Source organism: Macrobrachium nipponense, chromosome 31, assembly GCF_015104395.2.
Source record: "Macrobrachium nipponense isolate FS-2020 chromosome 31, ASM1510439v2, whole genome shotgun sequence".
NCBI lineage: Eukaryota > Metazoa > Arthropoda > Malacostraca > Decapoda > Palaemonidae > Macrobrachium > Macrobrachium nipponense.
In genome coordinates this window covers 15,986,044-16,004,048 of record NC_061093.1, presented here as the reverse complement: position 1 = coordinate 16,004,048, position 18,005 = coordinate 15,986,044, and the positions used below count along the sequence as shown (strand labels likewise).

Here is an 18,005-nt window from a genome sequence, read left to right as displayed (position 1 = left end):
TTTATGAAAAAAACTTTCTTTCCCTCCGCGCGCGGATTCTCCGCTATAAATCGCGAATTGCGTACACCGCATTCTCGGAAAATTTTGCTCCATTTCATATTAGGCATTTCATAGAGTTTTATATATGAAAATGTGCGCAATTTCATGTAGAATAAAAGGAAAAATATTTGAAGGTTGTAGGTATTCTAATTTCCGAAATAATTGCATATAACAAAATTATAAAAACATTTCGACATTTGGTCATTTTTAACTCGTCAGAAATGGTCGAAAACTGCAATTGTAAGCTAAAACTCTTACAGTATCGTAATATTCAATCATTTGTATTCATTTTGAAACAAATTGGAAGTCTCTAGAACAATATTTAGATTTATGATGAATTTTTGAAAAATACATTTTTTCAAGTCGGCGCGTTACAAATTCGTACATCATTTTGTGATAATATTTTTCCGGGGTTGCTTTTATTGTTTTACAATGTATTATATATCAAAATGATTGCAATTTAGTGTACAATATAACGAAAAAAAAAAGAAACTTGTTAGCTTTTACCGCTTTTTGCACAGCGTGATTTTAATACAATTATGTATGAATTTTCTTTTTTACGCTGCCATATATTGCATTATTTACATATGATAATGATATTATTTTTCATTTCTGATGATTGCATACAAAACTTAAGGCAATGACAAATAAATGAGCCAAAAATGAACTCTTAATCTTCAAAACTCAGCGCGCTGTGAATTTTTGAAAAAATTATTTTTTCCGCTTCCGCGCTCACTCAAAACCGGCTCTGGAATTCGGGGGAGTTTTTTATTTTTACCGCTTCGGCGTTTAAGGGTTAATCCATCTTCTCCATATAATTTAAATCATCATCAACTTTTCTTAAAAATCTTTAGGAACATTACATCTCAAAAGGCTTAAGACTATTTTTCAGGTCTGTAAATCTTTTTGTAATATAGTTAGCTGGAACACGTCCTAAAACTTCAGTATTCAAAGAAGACTTGTTGTAATTCATACTTTCAAAGAAAGCTCTAAAACTTCAATATTCAAAGAAGACTTGTTGTAATTCATACTTTCAAAGAAAATTTTATGACTGTAGGGCCTATTAAATAAGTTCCAGTGTTTTAATGCTGCAGAGGTAATTACAGTGACCAGTCCAAGGAGCATGTTAAGTGCACTGTCATCGATGGCAGTGTTAACTGCATCACACCATGTTTTGAGCTTAGCAATGTAAAATAAGAACAAAATTGTTCAAATCACATAGACTGTGAATTATACCAATGCATAAAAGGTATCTTATCTATATAAACATAGGGAAATGGCTGTGAAATTGCAAACTTGTTGACACACATAAAACATTGGGGAGGGAAAAAAAAAAGTTTGATACCACTTGGCAGCACTATGTTGCATGTTGAGTTTTGGATGATGCAAAAAGGATAATGTCACCTCAGCAGATTTGAGCATGATTGTACATAACTAAAATGGCAAAAGCATAATTTTTGTGGAACTTTAAGGGTATGCTAGAGCTCTGGGCACTGCCAGGTAATTTGAAGACAGTGATTGTGTACTGTTATACCAATGGTGACATCTTTATCGTTAATGCCCTGTATTGCACAAACTCACAATTCCAAACTAACAGGTACAAGCTTCTATTTTACTGTCCATTTTCAAAATCTGCTCCCTTTGTTGCATCTTCATTTTTAATATATTTTTTTAATGATTTCATTAATTATTTATTGTATTTTTTTACGCTTTCACTTTCATAATTTTTCATATGTAAATTTGTGTTATTTTGTCTTATAGTTTTCATTTTCATTAATTTTCAGCAGTTAAATTGCATTCTCATTTGCATGGAAGATAGGCTTTGTTGATGGATTTGAACAGTAGATCACTGAATTTAGCAGCAGTCTGTGTGACATAGTCATCATTACATCATCTTGGAAATGAAATGCATTCTTCATTGCCCTCTAATTTGCATTTTGAATTTCCATGTGGTCTAGGTCTTAAGCCTCTTGAAACAAATTATATGGTATTCATGTGATTCTCGAGTAGTTTCATCAACTGAACTCTCCCAGCCTCTGTGGATGTCTTATTCTAGGTTGTCCCTTCATTTATTTATTATTTTTTTTTTTTAAATTTTCATTGTCTAGTTCCAGTCACACAACTCACTTTTGAAGGGCTGACAATGAAGACTTGAAAACATTACAAGATCTAATTTCCTAAGCAATTAGGATCTGTCCTTTGCATAACTTCATACAGTTGCTGGTAGTAGTGAGGAAGTAGTACACACCTTCATAATTAGGCAAAAGTGGTTAAGGTTTTGTTGATTTAATTTTTGTTGTTGTTGTTTTTGTTATTGTAGGTAGACACTTCAGGAAATTAGTGATGTGGTGCTGCAAATTCATTCATGCTAGGTTGTCAATATTGTTGGATAGATTTTTATGTAAGAAAGTTTTCAATTTGTTGTGGAGCTTAACTGAAGATATATTATTGTATCTTTTACAGGTATGTTTGGTGAAAATGATTCAGGTTTATTATCAGATGGAGTCAGAGAAGCTCTTCTACAATTACTTCGTATGTTTAACTTGCCAGTATCTGGCCTTACAACAGGGCCCTCAACTCTCCGGGGACAGGGAGGCCCGCATTCAGACCATCCACATCGTTATAATAATATTACCCGTGTCACGTGACTGTCTTCCTCTTCTAGCTAGGTCATACTGCACTGATAGAGTAATTTTAATTTTTTATTTACAGTTTTATGTATAGAATTTTTTCTTTTCAGGACATTACCCTAGTTTTGATTTACTGTAAAGTTGTATGAGGGAAATGCGTGGGATGCTCAGGTGTTTTTAAGGTCCAGCTACTGTTTGTTTACTTCCTCTTCATATTGACCCATATCCTACCAATGTGCTACCATTGCTGTGCCCACCTACAGCTCAGTACAGTATTGTAAATATGAGGAGCCTTGTATCAAGGCTGTTGCCTTTTTAAGGGTATCAGAAAAACTGGTGGTGATTGTTACTTAATGGAATTTCAGCATTTTGTAGACATTTAAAAAAAAAAAAAAGGTTAGTGGAGGCAATGACATGGACATTATTTTCCCTTATTTTGTAATTGTCAAACATTCCATGAAGCCTTTCGTGATGTAAAAGGAAGGGGGAGGAGGTCATGTGGTGGTTAAAAGAGTATGTCTGACCTTCAGTGTATTTTTTTTAGGACGTTGAAGGCAATTAAAAAATAAAATAACCCAGATATTTTGGTCAGAAATAGCTGGAATACAAGTTTGACCTTAAGTGTCTTTTAGGACATTGGTATGTCCAGGAACAATGGTCTGATGCCAGATTATATCTGGCAGTTTAATCTGTGATGTGTATTATATTGTACATGTAAATTATGCATTCTAATGCAATTCCTCAGTGCTGGTAATCTAGGCTGGGGTTATGCAGGTTGTTACTTGCATCTAATGTAGATTTGCTGAAATAGATTGTCTATAGTCTGTGGTGTACCATTGGTTTGTAATGGTAACTTTTCTATAAATAAAAGAATTATAAAATTATATTTGTCTGTTTTCTTGCCACCATTAGTCTGTCCATGAAATCCAATTTTGGGGAACATAGTAGGTTATGAAAATACCATACAAACTCCATTTGCTACATACAGTAATCAAAATCATATTGTCTTCCATTAACAACTATACTTGATAATTTACACCCATTTTCAGTGGAAGCAGAACTGCAAACAAAATTGGACATAATACACAAGGATGTGGGGAACCAAGATTGAATTTGAGAGGATAAGTGAAAGCATTTTAAAGGAGTATGAGGGAAATGCATGACCTATAGGGGATGCAAGCTTGAAATACTTGTGGGGGCACCCATCTATCTACTATGCCTTTATGTTTATTGTTAAGACAAGCATCATCAATAGTTGAAATCTTTGAGTCTTGGTAAAAGTAGTCTGGTTCTTGATTATGATGCAAGGCATTGTGCATGCAAATGATGGTTGCATTCTTCATATATCTGAAGAGCAAAATAATGCAATGATTAATCACTGGTGCAAAAAGAGTAAACATTTTATACTGAAACATTAATTTGCCATGTAATATTTAAGAACATGTAGGATGAAAACATATTAAGTCGAGCAAAATTTTGGCCATAAATTATCAGGGTCCCAAAACATGCTTAAGAGTTTCAGCCATGTGTGAAAGCATAGTTGGTAAACTCCGGTCATATTTTACCTTGTGAGAGATGAATTTAGTTTTGTGGCACTTGGTGGTAGTAATTTGTGAGGCACTTGGTGGTGCTGAGAAGTGAACACAAATGTTGTTGCCTACATCAGCATATGAGGAAAGGTGTCTTGTACTCTGTACCAGTTGGTGTTGCAGCTCCTCAAGATGTCGAATTGTCAACCACATAATTCTAAGCAGAGGGAACATTCTGGCTGATCAGCTCAGTCTTCAGTGCAAGTGGTGAGGGCAGACTGGTCCCTATACCTCAAAGTAGTAATGAGGTTGTTTATTATATGGGTGTACTCCTCTGTCTGAATAGGAAGCGAAGCAACAAGATCTCCACCACTTACTTTGATTGTTCCAACTGACGAACTTCTCCTGTGCCACACTTTCCTCTTCATGTTACTAAATACAAGCAGGACAATTAGCTTTCCGAAATACAGAACACACACAACACAAACATATGTACTCACCTCAGACTAGACACTCGGGCTAGGTGCTGTGCCGTCTGCTGGATATAGTCGTCGAGGCACAACAACTGCTAAATTTCACTACCCAAGACGGACTAGCACCAAAACCATACAACACTTCACAAAAAACACCCCAACCGCTACACAAACAAATACCAACAGCTTGAAAATAACACGACAATCATACAACAAATCAAAACCAGCACAATGAACCACAACCACCAACACTGTCTCCAACAGACAACTCACAGAACTATCAAATAGCAAAATCGAGTACAACAAACCTCTTCAGCTCAACAACCACCAGACAGACACATGCACAACAACCATACAATATCAATATCAATCAAGAAAATGCCGAATAACAGCTGGCTACTTCTGATGACTCCTTACGATTCTCCACAACAGGCTCTCGTCATAGACTGCCTCAGCAACCGCTCCAACAGACAACTCAGATGATTACGCCTGCTATCAAACACTTTATTATCCATCCACCAATTACGATCTTTCTCTCTCTCAATCGCTTACTCACTCACACTCCTCAGAAAAACACACGTAATTACATACTATCATACAGCAACACGAAACACGACATATCAAATGTAACTACCATTATCACTCCTCCATACTGTCTCCTGTTCCCCAGTTCCAGAACAAGGGCAGTAATGGAGAATGCATTCTAATATCCCTAGGGCAATCTAGACATGTATAGGTTTCTGCCCTTCAATCTCTACAGGGATTATAGTCACCCTGGGTCTTTGGATGAGCCTGGTAGTTTCTTCATGACCACATGCCAAGTCGTCCACTGATCTGCTGACATTCTAGGTCCTCTTGTGTCAACCTTATGTTCACATGTACCATCAGGGTTTAGACGCTGCCCTCAGGCTTGGCGGTTATTCAGCTTATCCACAACCATATACCAAGGACATCTTCTGAGACTAGTGTTGTAGAAGGGGTCTACCTTCACCAGGACAAGCACCTCCTGGTAAAAGACTATGCAAAACAGTGGTCTTGGCCCTTTTGGGAGCTGAGGCCCTTGGAGAGGGATGTGTTGCTAAGCCTTACAAAGCCTCTCTTCAAACTTCTCTCTAGTTCTTTTGACAGAGACCTAACACTGAAGACTGCTTTTTTCTTGGCCTTGGACTTGAACAAGATGATAGCCCGTCCTATTACAGTATTTTAACTATACTATTAAAATACTGTAATATCTATTTCAGGCTTGAAAAATGACAAATTTTCTAAGACAATTTGTATTTTTCATAGCTACAAACCTGCAGTCTTAACAATAGGATAATTTCTAGCGTCTAGCTGGATCCAGTTAAATCGCAGATGAAAGCAAGGAATCTTGTGAGATCTGGCAACGTGTGCGTATATTGGGTGAAGAGTGGTCAAGGACCATGCACCTACGCCACCACGTCAGTCTTTCCCAACTCAGGATGTCTTAACAGACAGAGGGGTGGCTAGAGGTGGCCAGTACAATGTTAAGACCTCAGGTTTGTAGCTATGAAAAATACAAATTGTCTTTGAAAATTTGTCATTTGTTCATACGCATACAAACCTTCGGTCTTAACAATAGGATACTTGGAGGGAGTGTCACGGACCCCAGTGGTCCGCTACAGGTTCGATATTATAATAAACAAAAAAGATTCAACACCAACAGTTGAAACTTGGAATACGAATATAGAAAGAAACACAAATAGAACAAAAGTTTATTTACAAGCTTACTAACAAAGATAAATGCAGAATGGTTTCTCCTAATTACATAAAAATAAGATCTTACAGTATGTGAGCTGGGGAAACAGCTGTAATGAAATACTTGCTGGCCAGTTTTGCAGCTGTCGAAAATCAATGCTCGCAGCGACGGCTTTGCAAAGGAGAGTTGTAGAACTTTAGACGTCTTCCTGACTCCATACTGCAGAAAGCAATGTCTATTCTTGATACTCAAAGGGCAGGTTACTCCTCAAAACCAACTTGTAGGACATTTCTTCTCTGAAGGCTTGCTCAACGTCGGAAAATCTGTCTCTCTCTCTGACTGGACGACTTGACCCGATTCCGATCAAACTCTCGTGCGCCTTTTTCCTCTTATCCTGCGTCTGTTCCTTCTTCTCTTATCTCTATCTGATGATCTCTCACTGATCTCTCTCCTCTCTGCTGGTCTCTTACTGATGATCTGATCTCTGATATTTCGTCAGTCGTATATATACAGCGATCTGGGGGCGGGGTCTACCAGCGAACGTCACAGACTCCCGAGACGACAGGAACGTTTTAGAAGGATCTAGGCGAATAGTTGCGGCATTTCTAATGACACGTCGGTGCCTGTTGAGTTTCTGTAACACACCTGGGGATTCTCGAACCATCATGAGAACAGGGACCTCCAACATGTGCGCGAATGCCTCCTGGCTATAGACCTCAAAGAAGATGCATTTTCATTGCCTTTAACTTATCATTCTTCACTATAAAGCGATTACCATGACACGTTCCCCCAAAAGAAAAAAATGAAATCAACCGATTTTATTTTTTTTCTAAAGAGAAACAAGAATCAAACAGCAGGGGAACAATTCTGCATAAAGCTTTAATCCAGTTAAACACGCACACTTCTCCATTCACTCACCTACTCGTGCCAAAACATAAAGCGGTCATCAGGCTACTCATTCTGAAAAATCTCTAGAGAGGCTATCGGCTATAACATTATCCTTTCCTCTTAATGTTTACTATTCTGAACTCTAATTGAAAACCTGGAACTTCTTAAGCACCTCTGAGTTTTTCTCAAAACTAATTTCTCTCTGTAACACCCTTACTACGAACACGGTGGTGGCCACGGCACGGGGCGTTCTTTATAATTCTGAAGCAAGTTTACATGCATCCACTTTGCTCTACTCTTACCCATATCAATTGAATAATTTGGATTTCCCCTCTTCTCTGAAATTGAAAAAGGACCTTCAAACTTATAAGATAAAGATGGACCTTCTTTCTGGACTAATACTAAAACTTTATCTCCCACACAGAAACTTGTCTCTTCCGCTCTAAGATCATGTTTCCTTTTAGTTACCCCTTGACTTTCACTCTCGTTCTCCTTCGCTAGTTGCCAAGCATCTCTTAAATTGTTTTTATAATACTCTAGATTAGTTATGTAGTCCTCACTACCTTCTTTAAGCATTAAGTTACATTTTAACATTTCCAAAGGACCTTTAGCGGTGTGACTGAAAACCAGCTCGAAAGGACTAAATCCTGTAGTGTCGTTTGGTGCCAACCTTAAAGGTAACAGAACAAAAGGTAACTTTTCTTCCCAGTCATGCTCGAAGTTCTTACACAGCTTTCATAAACAACTCTTTAACGTTTGGTGAAACCGCTCCACAATGCCTTGTGATTCGGGGTGATAAGGTGTGGAAGTTATGAGTTTAATGCCTAACTCTTTCATTCTATCCTTGAAATACTTAGATACAAAATTACTACCATTATCACTGTATAGTACGAGGCAGACCAAAATTAGAAAAATAATCTAACAATCGTTTAACTACGGTCCTTGCATTACAGCTTCTTACGGGTATTTCCTCTGGATAGCAAGTTAGTCTATCAATGATTGTCAACAGATATATACTCCTGCCCTTACTTCTAGGCATAGGTCCGACCATATCGATAACTACATTCTCAAAAGGTTTGCCTACTGAAGGAATAATACACAACGGAGCTCTGGGAATTACTTGATTCGGTTTTCCTGCAATTTGGCATTCATGACAGCTTAAAACATACCTCTTTTATGTCACTCCTCATTTTAGGCCAAAAGTACGCCCTACTTATACACCTGAAAGTTTTATTTACTCCCAAATGTCGTTGTTCATCATGTGCTAACTTCAAAACTAGTTCACGAAGCTTCCTAGGAACTATTAAGTGTTCTGTGATTTCCTCTTTACTACCTGACTTAGAACGAACATAACGACACAAAACTTCATCTTTCAAGCAAGACGTATCCTTACACACATTATTGAGAACATCATCCAATTCACTTTAAAAAATTTGGGTTAGTGTCTCATCCTCTCTCTGAAACTTGACTAGCTCATCCTTACTTGAAAGGTTAGTGCCTAATACATCACCGTAACTATTACTTGATTCCACTACATCGACTACGCTACTCTCGACAGCTACACCTGCTTGGCTATCACTGTCACCGATAGAGTCAGGTCTCTCAGCCACACTCACGCCAAGATCAACCTCGCCACCTCTATCACACTCGTTCAAATCCACGAACTCACACTCGTTCAAATCCACGAACAAATTATGACTGTAGTCTATGTCTGTACCTAAACCTGACCTAGTTACTACCATTAAAGGCACGGGAATCTCACTCACAACAGGATTCACGTTCTTGGATAAAGCCGTCATTACCGACAATAATGTCAATGCCATCAACGGGCAAACTGTCAACAACTGCTAGTTTCACTTCTGACACTACCTGACTTTCTAAGCTAAACTTCAACAAAGGACAAAGAACACAAGTGTTAGGAAATCCACCTAACATGACTTTTTCTTCCAAATTGATTTCTGCCCTGTTTGGCACACTCTCTCTCCTAATCAGTGAGACAGCAGCTCCTGTGTCTCGAAGCAAGACTACTTCTCTCGAACCTACTCCTCCGATAGAGGAAACTACATCTTTTGACAGAAATTCGCCAAAAAAATTTCCTAGTTTCTCTCATCACATCATTCCTACTTGACAAAAAGTTAACTAGAGACACTGGTTTCTTAACGTCCTTCCTTTCTACTGCACAATTTCTCGCTAATTGCCCTTTCCTATTACATCGGAAACAAGTTAATTCTGAGCCACTAGATGCCACTTTAGTCCTGCAAACCTTAGATGTATGACCATGTTTTCCACATGCATAACAGTAATAAGTCACTTTAACTCACATTGCTATTACTAGAACTGAAACTTTTACAAAGGATAATTTCATTTCTTACTGACACTTAAATTATGAGTCAAACTATATTCGTCTGCTAGCCTAGTTGCTCCTGCAATAGATACTTCTCGCCTATCTTCTATATAAAGCTTAATCTCAAGGGATATGTTATTTTTGAAGCTTTCTAACAACACTAAGTTCTTCAAATCATCAAAATCCTCCACTTTAGCAGAAGTTAACCAATCAAAAAACAGCCTTTCTAACTTCTTACTGTATTCTACATACGTAATATTCTCATCCTTTCTCAAGCTTCAAAATTTCCTTCGGTACGCCTCCTGCACTAACCTATACGCACTAAGAACAGTTTCTTTCACGATATCAAAATCATCACATTCCTCCTTAGACATGCAACTATACACAGTAAGTGCTCTACCATGCAAAACTGACTGTAAATATAAAGTCCACATTTTTTTAGGAGAACCTACTCTTTCCATTAACTTCTCAAAACACATGAAATATGTCGTTATGTCTTCCTCATCAAACTTTGGTACTAAGTTCAACACTGCACTCATACCTAACCTATCAGCTCCATTATCGCTCTCGCCTGTCTGACTGCTGAGAGTACTTTGCCTTAACTGAGCGATTTCCAACTCATTCATACGTTCTTTCTCTTTCTTCCTGCTCATGCATACGTTCTTTCTCTCTTTCTTCCTGCTGCATTACCAACATTTCTCTCTCTTGCTGCATTTTCATTACTTCTCTCTCTTGCTGCATTTTCATTACTTCTCTCTCAGCCGCTCTTTCATCTCTCTCATACTTTTCTCTTTCTTTCCTTTACACATACTCACGGAGATCATTCCCCTCTAGACCTAGAAGCTTACCAGACTCAATAAACTCTTTCACCATCTCACCCATTCTGGTTCTTTCTATATTCTCCGTTTCAAGGTTATGTTGCTGAATAACCTAGCAAGGTCGCCAATTATTTCACGGACACCCGAGGTCCGCTACAGGTTCGATATTACAATAAACAAAAAAGATTCAACACCAACAGTTGAAACTCGGGATATGAATATAGAAAGAAACACAAACAGAACAAAAGTTTATTTACAAGCTTACTAACAAAGATAAATGCAGAATGGTTTCTCCTATTTACATAACAAAAATAAGATCTTACAGTATGTGAGCTGGGAAACAGAGCCGTAATGAAATACTTGCTGGCCAGTTTTGCAGCTGTCGAAAATCAATGCTCGCAGCGACGGCTTTGCAAAGGAGAGTTTAGACATTTTCCTGACTCCGTACTGCAGAAAGCAATGTCTATTCTTGATACTCGAAGGGCAGGTTATTCCTCAAAACCAACTTGTAGGACATTTCTTCTCTGAAGGCTTGCTCAACGTCGGAAAATCTGTCTCTCTCTGACTGGACGACTTGACCCGATTCCGATCAAACTCTCGTGTGCCTTTTTCCTCTCTTATCCTTCGTCTGTTCCTTCTTCTCTTATCTCTCTCTGATCTCTCTCCTCTCTGCTGGTCTCTCACTGATGATCTGATCTCTGATACTTCGTCAGTCGTATATATATGCGGCGATCTGGGGGCGGGGCCTACCAGCGAACGTCACAGACTCCCGAGATAACAGGAACATTTTAGAAGGATCTAGTAGCAGCGTTTCTAATGACACGTCGGCGCCTGTTGAGTTTCTGTAACACACCTGAGGATTCTTGAACCATCATGAGAACAGGCACCTCTAACACGTGCGCAAATGCCTCCTGGCTGTAGACTTCAAAGAAGATGCATTTTCATTGCCTTTAACTTATCATTCTTCACTATAAAGTGATTACCACGACAGGGAGGTACGAGACATCCTAAACCGGCTGGGAGCCTACCCACCAGTCCAGCTCCAGAAGAAATAACTTTCGGAGAGGGACTGAAGCCCGTGAGAAGCTAGATAAACTGATATCTAACTACCCAGACACTGAGTGACATACAGTGATATATGGGAGAATCATTGTATAGGGAAGTAGAGAAACTTTGACTGTCCTATAGCAAACCAACACACCGGGGTTTGTTATTGCTATGAACTCCCAACTCCCCCCTTGCCAAGGAGTGGAGCATATGCTACCGAATAGAGGGTTGGATATTTGTATACCACACTATCAGTATGACTACCTTACCCACCTGTATCAGACCAGTCCAGCAAATGACGAGTCTATGTATTCCTTAACCCGCCCGAAGGAAGAAGGAAAGGTACAAGAAAAAGAAAAGAGACCAGCCAACTCACTCATTCTCTCATCCACATAATCATCTTAGGTAAGATACAAAAGTGGCCTGTTAAGGGCAACTATGAGTTACACAACCTGTTGGGCAGCCACCACAGGACCCAGGGAAAATGTGTCCGTAGATCTGTGGGCAACATCCTTAAGATAGAAAGAGGCGAACGTGGACTGGCACCAAGTACCAGCACTCTATGTACAGCCAAGTTCTTTTTGAAAGCCAGAAAGGGACCAATACCCCTAATGTCATGCGCTCTATCCTGCACAGACTTGGTGGCGGAATCATCAAGAGTCAAGTATGCTTGTCTGATGGCTTCTCGTATCCAAAAAGAGATAGTATTCTTCGACACCTCTTTCTTTGTACGTCCTGTGCTAAAAAAAAATCTGCAGCAGCCTGGCCTAAGGTGCCGTGTCCTTTTGAGATAGCAATGCAGGGCCCAGACAGGACACAACAAAAGCTCTTGAGCATCACCACCCACAAAGTCATTCAGTGATGGAATGGAAAATGAAGTGAACCTATCATCGTGCACAGAGGGATTTTGGTTTCCAGGCCACGAATTCCGGGACAAATTCGAAGGACACCGACCCCCAACCCCTTGCGTGCTTCACATCATAGCTTAGACTGTGGAGCTCTCCTACCCTCTTCGAAGATGCCAAGGCCAGGGGAAAAACTGTCTCGAGCATCATGTTCCTGTCAGATGAGCGACACAAAGGCTCATATGGACCCTTAGTGAAGTTCTTGAGAACCAAGGAAACATCCCATGTCGGAGGCTTGAGCTCTCTAGAACTCGACTGCTCAAACCCCCTAACTAGCAAGGAAAGTTCCCAGGACGAGGATATGTCGATATCTCTAAGGCGTAACACTAAACTCAGGGCTGTCCTGTAGCCTCTAATGGCAGAAACGACCAACGTTTCTCATCTCTGAGGAACGTTAAAAAGTCTGCTATTCGCTGAATAGAGGCTGTGAGTGGAGAAAAACCCCGTTTACGACATCAGTCACAGTAGATCGCCCATTTGCCTTGGTAAACCGCAGAGGTCGACCTTCTGAGACTGCTGGACATATGCCCTGCTGTTCTCTGACAAAAGCCTCTCTCTCGGAGGAGATACTTGATAGCTTCCAACCATGAAGAGACGGGGATTCTACTGACTGGTGGAACCTTTCCGCATGCGGCTGACAAAGGAGATGCTGCCAAGGGGTAATTTCCCTCGGAACCTCCAACAACAACGACAGCAGATCTGGAAACCATTCTGCCTGAGGCCACAGAAGGGCTACCAAAGTCATCGTGAGACCCTGCGAACTCATCAGCCTTTTCAGAACCTGACGGATCAAACAAAACGTAGGGAAGGCATACACATCCAGGTTGTCCCAGGGGTGTTGGAATGTGTCCTCCGCTAATGCTAAATGATCTGGAACCACTGAACAGAATATCTCCAATTTCATGTTGAAATGAGTTGCAAAAAGGTCCAGCATGGGTCTCCCCCAAACCTGGAAGGGCTTGTCTGCTACTACTTGAAGAAGGGAACACTCTTTGCCTAGGATCTGATCCCGGCGACTGAGTTTGTCTGTGACCACATTCCTTTTGCCTGGGATATACCTGGCTGAGAGCTCTACCAAACTGCTGACCGCCCTCTGGTGAACCTCGACTGTCAAGGCATGAAGTTGACGTGAAACTAGGCCTCCCTCCTTGTTCACATAGGCGACCACCGTGGTGTTGTCTGATATGAGAACGACAGAATGACCCTCAACTTTCTCCCAAAACTCCTTCAGACCCAGAATGGCTGCCTTCAACTCCAAGATGTTGAAATGCTGCTGTTTGTCTTCCAAACTCCAAACTTCGGAGGCAATGAGGCCACTTAAATAAGCCCTCAACCTGTGAGGAAGGTGTCTGAAAACAGAAGGAAGTCCGGTGGGAGAACGCAGAGGGACACCCTTCAACAGATTTCGGTCGTCCAACCACCAACGAAGGTCTTCTTTCACTTCCAGAGACAGAGGAACCTTTAACAGGGTTAAGTCCCCCACCGGAGACCAGAATTCCCCCAGTCTCTATTGTAGATACCGAAGATGAAGACGCCCATGAGGGACCAGCTTCTCCAGGGAAGACAAAACTCCCAGAAGAATCTGCCACTGATGAGCTGACTGATGTGGTTCTGAGAGGAAGTCACGTGCCACCACTCACAACTTCTCCAACCTCTGATCTGACGGGAAAACTCTTGCTACCACCGTATCGATAACCATGCCCAGGTAGAGAATCCTTTGACTGGGTATAAGGTTTGACTTTTTGTGGTTGACCACAATGCCCAGTTCCAGGAAAAACTGAAGCTGACGATCTCTGTCTTGCAGCAGCTTTTCCCTGGAACCTACCAAGACCAACCAATCGTCGAGGTACCTCAGCAAACGGATCCCCTGAGCATGGGCCCAACTTGATACGAGAGAGAAGACCCATGTGAACACTTGAGGGGCTGCAGTCAGCCCGAAGCACAGGACTTTGAACTCGAAGACCTTGTACCTGAGAGAGAAGCGAAGGAACTTCCTGGATGTTGGATGAATAGAGATCTGGAAGTAGCGTCCCTCAAGTCTATCGACAGCATGAAGTCGCCTTCCCTCACAGCTGCCAACACTGAGCGTGGGGTCTCCATCTTGAACAGTGTCTTCCTGATGAAGTGATTCAAGGTGGATAAGTTGATCAAAGGTCTCCAACCTCGCGACACCTTGGGCACCAAGATGTGACTGTAAAACCTCAGAGATGGGATTCCGAGGATACGCCCTCCTGAGAGAGGAGAAGTTGAATGGCAGTAGGTACCCCACCTGAAGGACATCTACCATCTACTTCTCCGCCCCATAACTCAGCCACTTGGCCCAATGGCCTGCCAGGCACCCCCCAACCTGTGGCACAGGGGAGGGAGAGGCACCTAACCTACCGACAGCCCCTGGGGGCCCTTCTCGATTTAAAGGAACGGGAGTGAAAGGGACATTGGTTCTCTGACCTAGTCTGGGATGAACAGGGAGGCCCTGCCGAAACTGAACTCCTCGACGGCCTACCAGGCGACGATCTTCGTGACTGCTGCTGAGGAGGAGGAGGAGGAGGAGCTGGACGTCTCTGAGGACGAGATTTCAACTTAGAAACAGCCTGGTGCACCAATCTGTCCTTGGTGTCAGCCCAGCGCCGGTCTATCGCATCCTCCAGCTCAGTCCGAGGGAACAAAAATGGAAACTCCAACCGATCCCTATTCAACACCAATAAGGACTCAGGGTCAACTGATCTTTCCATCCTGGATAAAGCCACATCTCTTCTAATCAGAAAGTTAGCCCATAAATTAACGCTATGGTGAGCCATATACGAAAACGCTTTGCCTCTGGACTGCAACAAACTGGCAAGAGAGGCTGCACTCACCAACCCTTCCAGGGACCTGTCAGAGGCTATCTTGGCAATGACCATAGACCAGAAGTCCAGCCAAGAAACTGTCTGCATCAGGCGAATGCTGTCCGGGTTAAGATGATGCAACATCAAAAAGGCAGAGTTTGTAGCATAGTACTTCCTATGCCTTGTGAGAGGCAGGGGTAGCAGATTGGCATAGCCTCTAGAGCGAAGCGAACCATCCCGATCTGAAATAAAGGCGTTAATCTTATGCAAGACCAATTGGATGTGCCCCGACAAGGGAAGTTGAAACGAAGACTTGGGATCCTGTGTAGCTCCCAGCCAGGCTTCCAAGCAGGAAGGAGCATAAGACAACCGAGCCTGAGTCCTACTCTCCAAATTGTTGAAACCACGAATGAGATCAACAACTTCTGAAAAGGAAGACAAAAACTATTGTGTGTCTCCCTCCTCCTGCTCCGGTAACGGAGACCGATGATGAGAAGGGTTACCGGAGACCGATGATGAGAAGGGTGTGCAGGTTCATCTAAAATGCCTTCCTTGTTCAAATTAATGGAAGAACCAGCAGCCCAACAGCCAGAAACACCAACTAACCTGTCTGGGCTGGATCCAAGTGCCGATTCCCGTGACAAACCAACCACAACACCAGGAACATCACCAGATGACTCCTTAACATGGCTGCGAACGGGCACGGGCGTGGCAGGCATATGAGCGTGAGCTGGAGAGGAAATTCCAACACTTGAAAACGAATAAGAATCCCTCAGAGTCGAACTCCTGGAAGTACCGGGGAGAGGGGCAGGCAAAGACTCCTGCTGCACCAACTCCGCACTCACAACTTGCGACCTCTTGACAGGCAACTTGAGATCCTTATGGCAACCAATAGGCCCTGGAGACAGAGAAGTGGGAGTGCCTGCAACATGTGCACGAACGGGGGAGGTTGTAACACGCTCGTGACACGATGCAGAGGACGAAGCTGCCACTGCAAAGCGCACAGGGGAAGATACAGTAACACTTTCCGAAACACTAACGCTCTCAATAACATGGGCGTGTTGCTCCTCACTCGCAGGTGAAGAAAGAGCAAAGTCCTTAGCCTTCAAATGCCTGATACGCTGACACGGTGGAGATGGGGGAGAAGGAGAGGAAGACAGAACTGGGTCCTTATGCAATCTCTTCACAGGAGGCCGGGGCAATACAGCAAGTTTGCTTCCAGTCCTCCAAGTTGACATGCAGCAAAGTTATCTTCTAAAACAGAGTCCAATCTCTTAAGAACTGCCTGGCGTAAAGCCTCAGACGGCTTAGCAAGAGAAGGCTCCGATGACATGGAAGGGAAATGCAGTGAAGCGGATGGCAGAGATGAAGTCACGGCAGCGAACGATGATGACAAAGATGAGCGAGACAGCGCAGAGAAGACGGCTGGGAGTGATGTCATCGATGGAAGTGACGTCACGGCTTCCCCTCAATCCGAACAGGAAGCAGACTCCACTGGCGGAGGGATACAAAATGACTAACCCCATGACGTCACAGCTTCCCTCCAACTGTCGCTGGCGGAGCAATAAAATATGGCTGATCTCGGCTACCTACGAAGACGAGGGCAGAAGGAGGGGGGAGGACCTGGACAGCATGAGGAGGGGGGTAGCAAGCATTCCTGAAGTGGGTCAGCAAATCCTCCAAGGACGGAGAACCCCGAAGCCCCATCACCTTCCAAAGCGCCGCCATCTTGGGCGCCTCCGACTCTGCAATAAAAGAGGATGATGAAAAAGCCTCCTCCCTCTCAGGAATCAAATCAACTCTTAAAGAAGGAGCGATAATACAAAAATCAGCATGAGGGCTTCCCAATACTTCCAATGACGAATTGATGGAAGAAAAGGAAGGGGACAAAGGCACAACACTACTATGGGGTGTGACCACAGCGGGAGACGAAGCATCGGGAAGAGGAAAAGAAAAATCCTCCCACAAAGGAAGAGTAGAAACCCTACGATGCTTCCTCTTGCTATAAAACAACTTCCACTGCTCTTTAGGCCATGCACGGCATTCCATGCAAGGATTCGTTATTGTACAAACATTAGAGCGACATCTACTACGTGATGGCTTCGGTTGCAGCCGAAGCCAAAAAACGAGAACACGGAAAACCTGAAGTTCCAGGGCACATACGTTGACGAGGCCGAGAAGGAGCAGAAGAAGCCATAATAACAGCACACACACACTAAACACAATCGAAACAGGTAATGAACTGGGTAAAGGCCAAGAGAGGTCAATCACAACTCTCGCCCAGGCGGTTAAGAAAAGACTGACGCGGTGGCGTAGATATGTGGTCCTTGACCACTCTTCACCCGATATACGCACGTTGCCAGATCTCACAAGATTCCTTGCTTTCATCTGCGATTTAACCGGATCCAGCTAGTTTGTTTGCGTATGACAATGTTGTTATGAAGAAACAGCGAAACGCATCGCAAATAAAATGTGGCGTCTCTTAGTCTACGCTCTTCTCTTCCTACCGAGATTGAGATTTCCAAAACATCTGTCTACTTTCCCTGTCCTATCTTGTACAGCAATCAAAAGGGTGGGGTTCTCACTCTCTCTTTTGTACCATGAGTTTGTGGCAAAGGCTTGGACCCTGTCTGTTCCAGACGAGATCTGAGCATTTCTCAATTCCCTTCCCCTTCTAAGAAGTCACTGGTGGAGACCCTGACAAGATGCTGTGTCTGGTCCATAGGGTACTATCAGTCAAGGCTGGAGTGTAGGTGAATTTTCATTAGTACAGGTATCCAAAAATACCAT

General features: G+C 42.4%; 1 pseudogene; it reads left to right on the top strand.

The window, feature by feature from the left end:
- The window catches only part of LOC135206647 (cyclin-dependent kinase 12-like), a 193,077-nt pseudogene extending 189,522 nt beyond the window's left edge, over nucleotides 1-3,555 (top strand).
- Nucleotides 3,556-18,005: the final 14,450 nt, after the last annotated feature.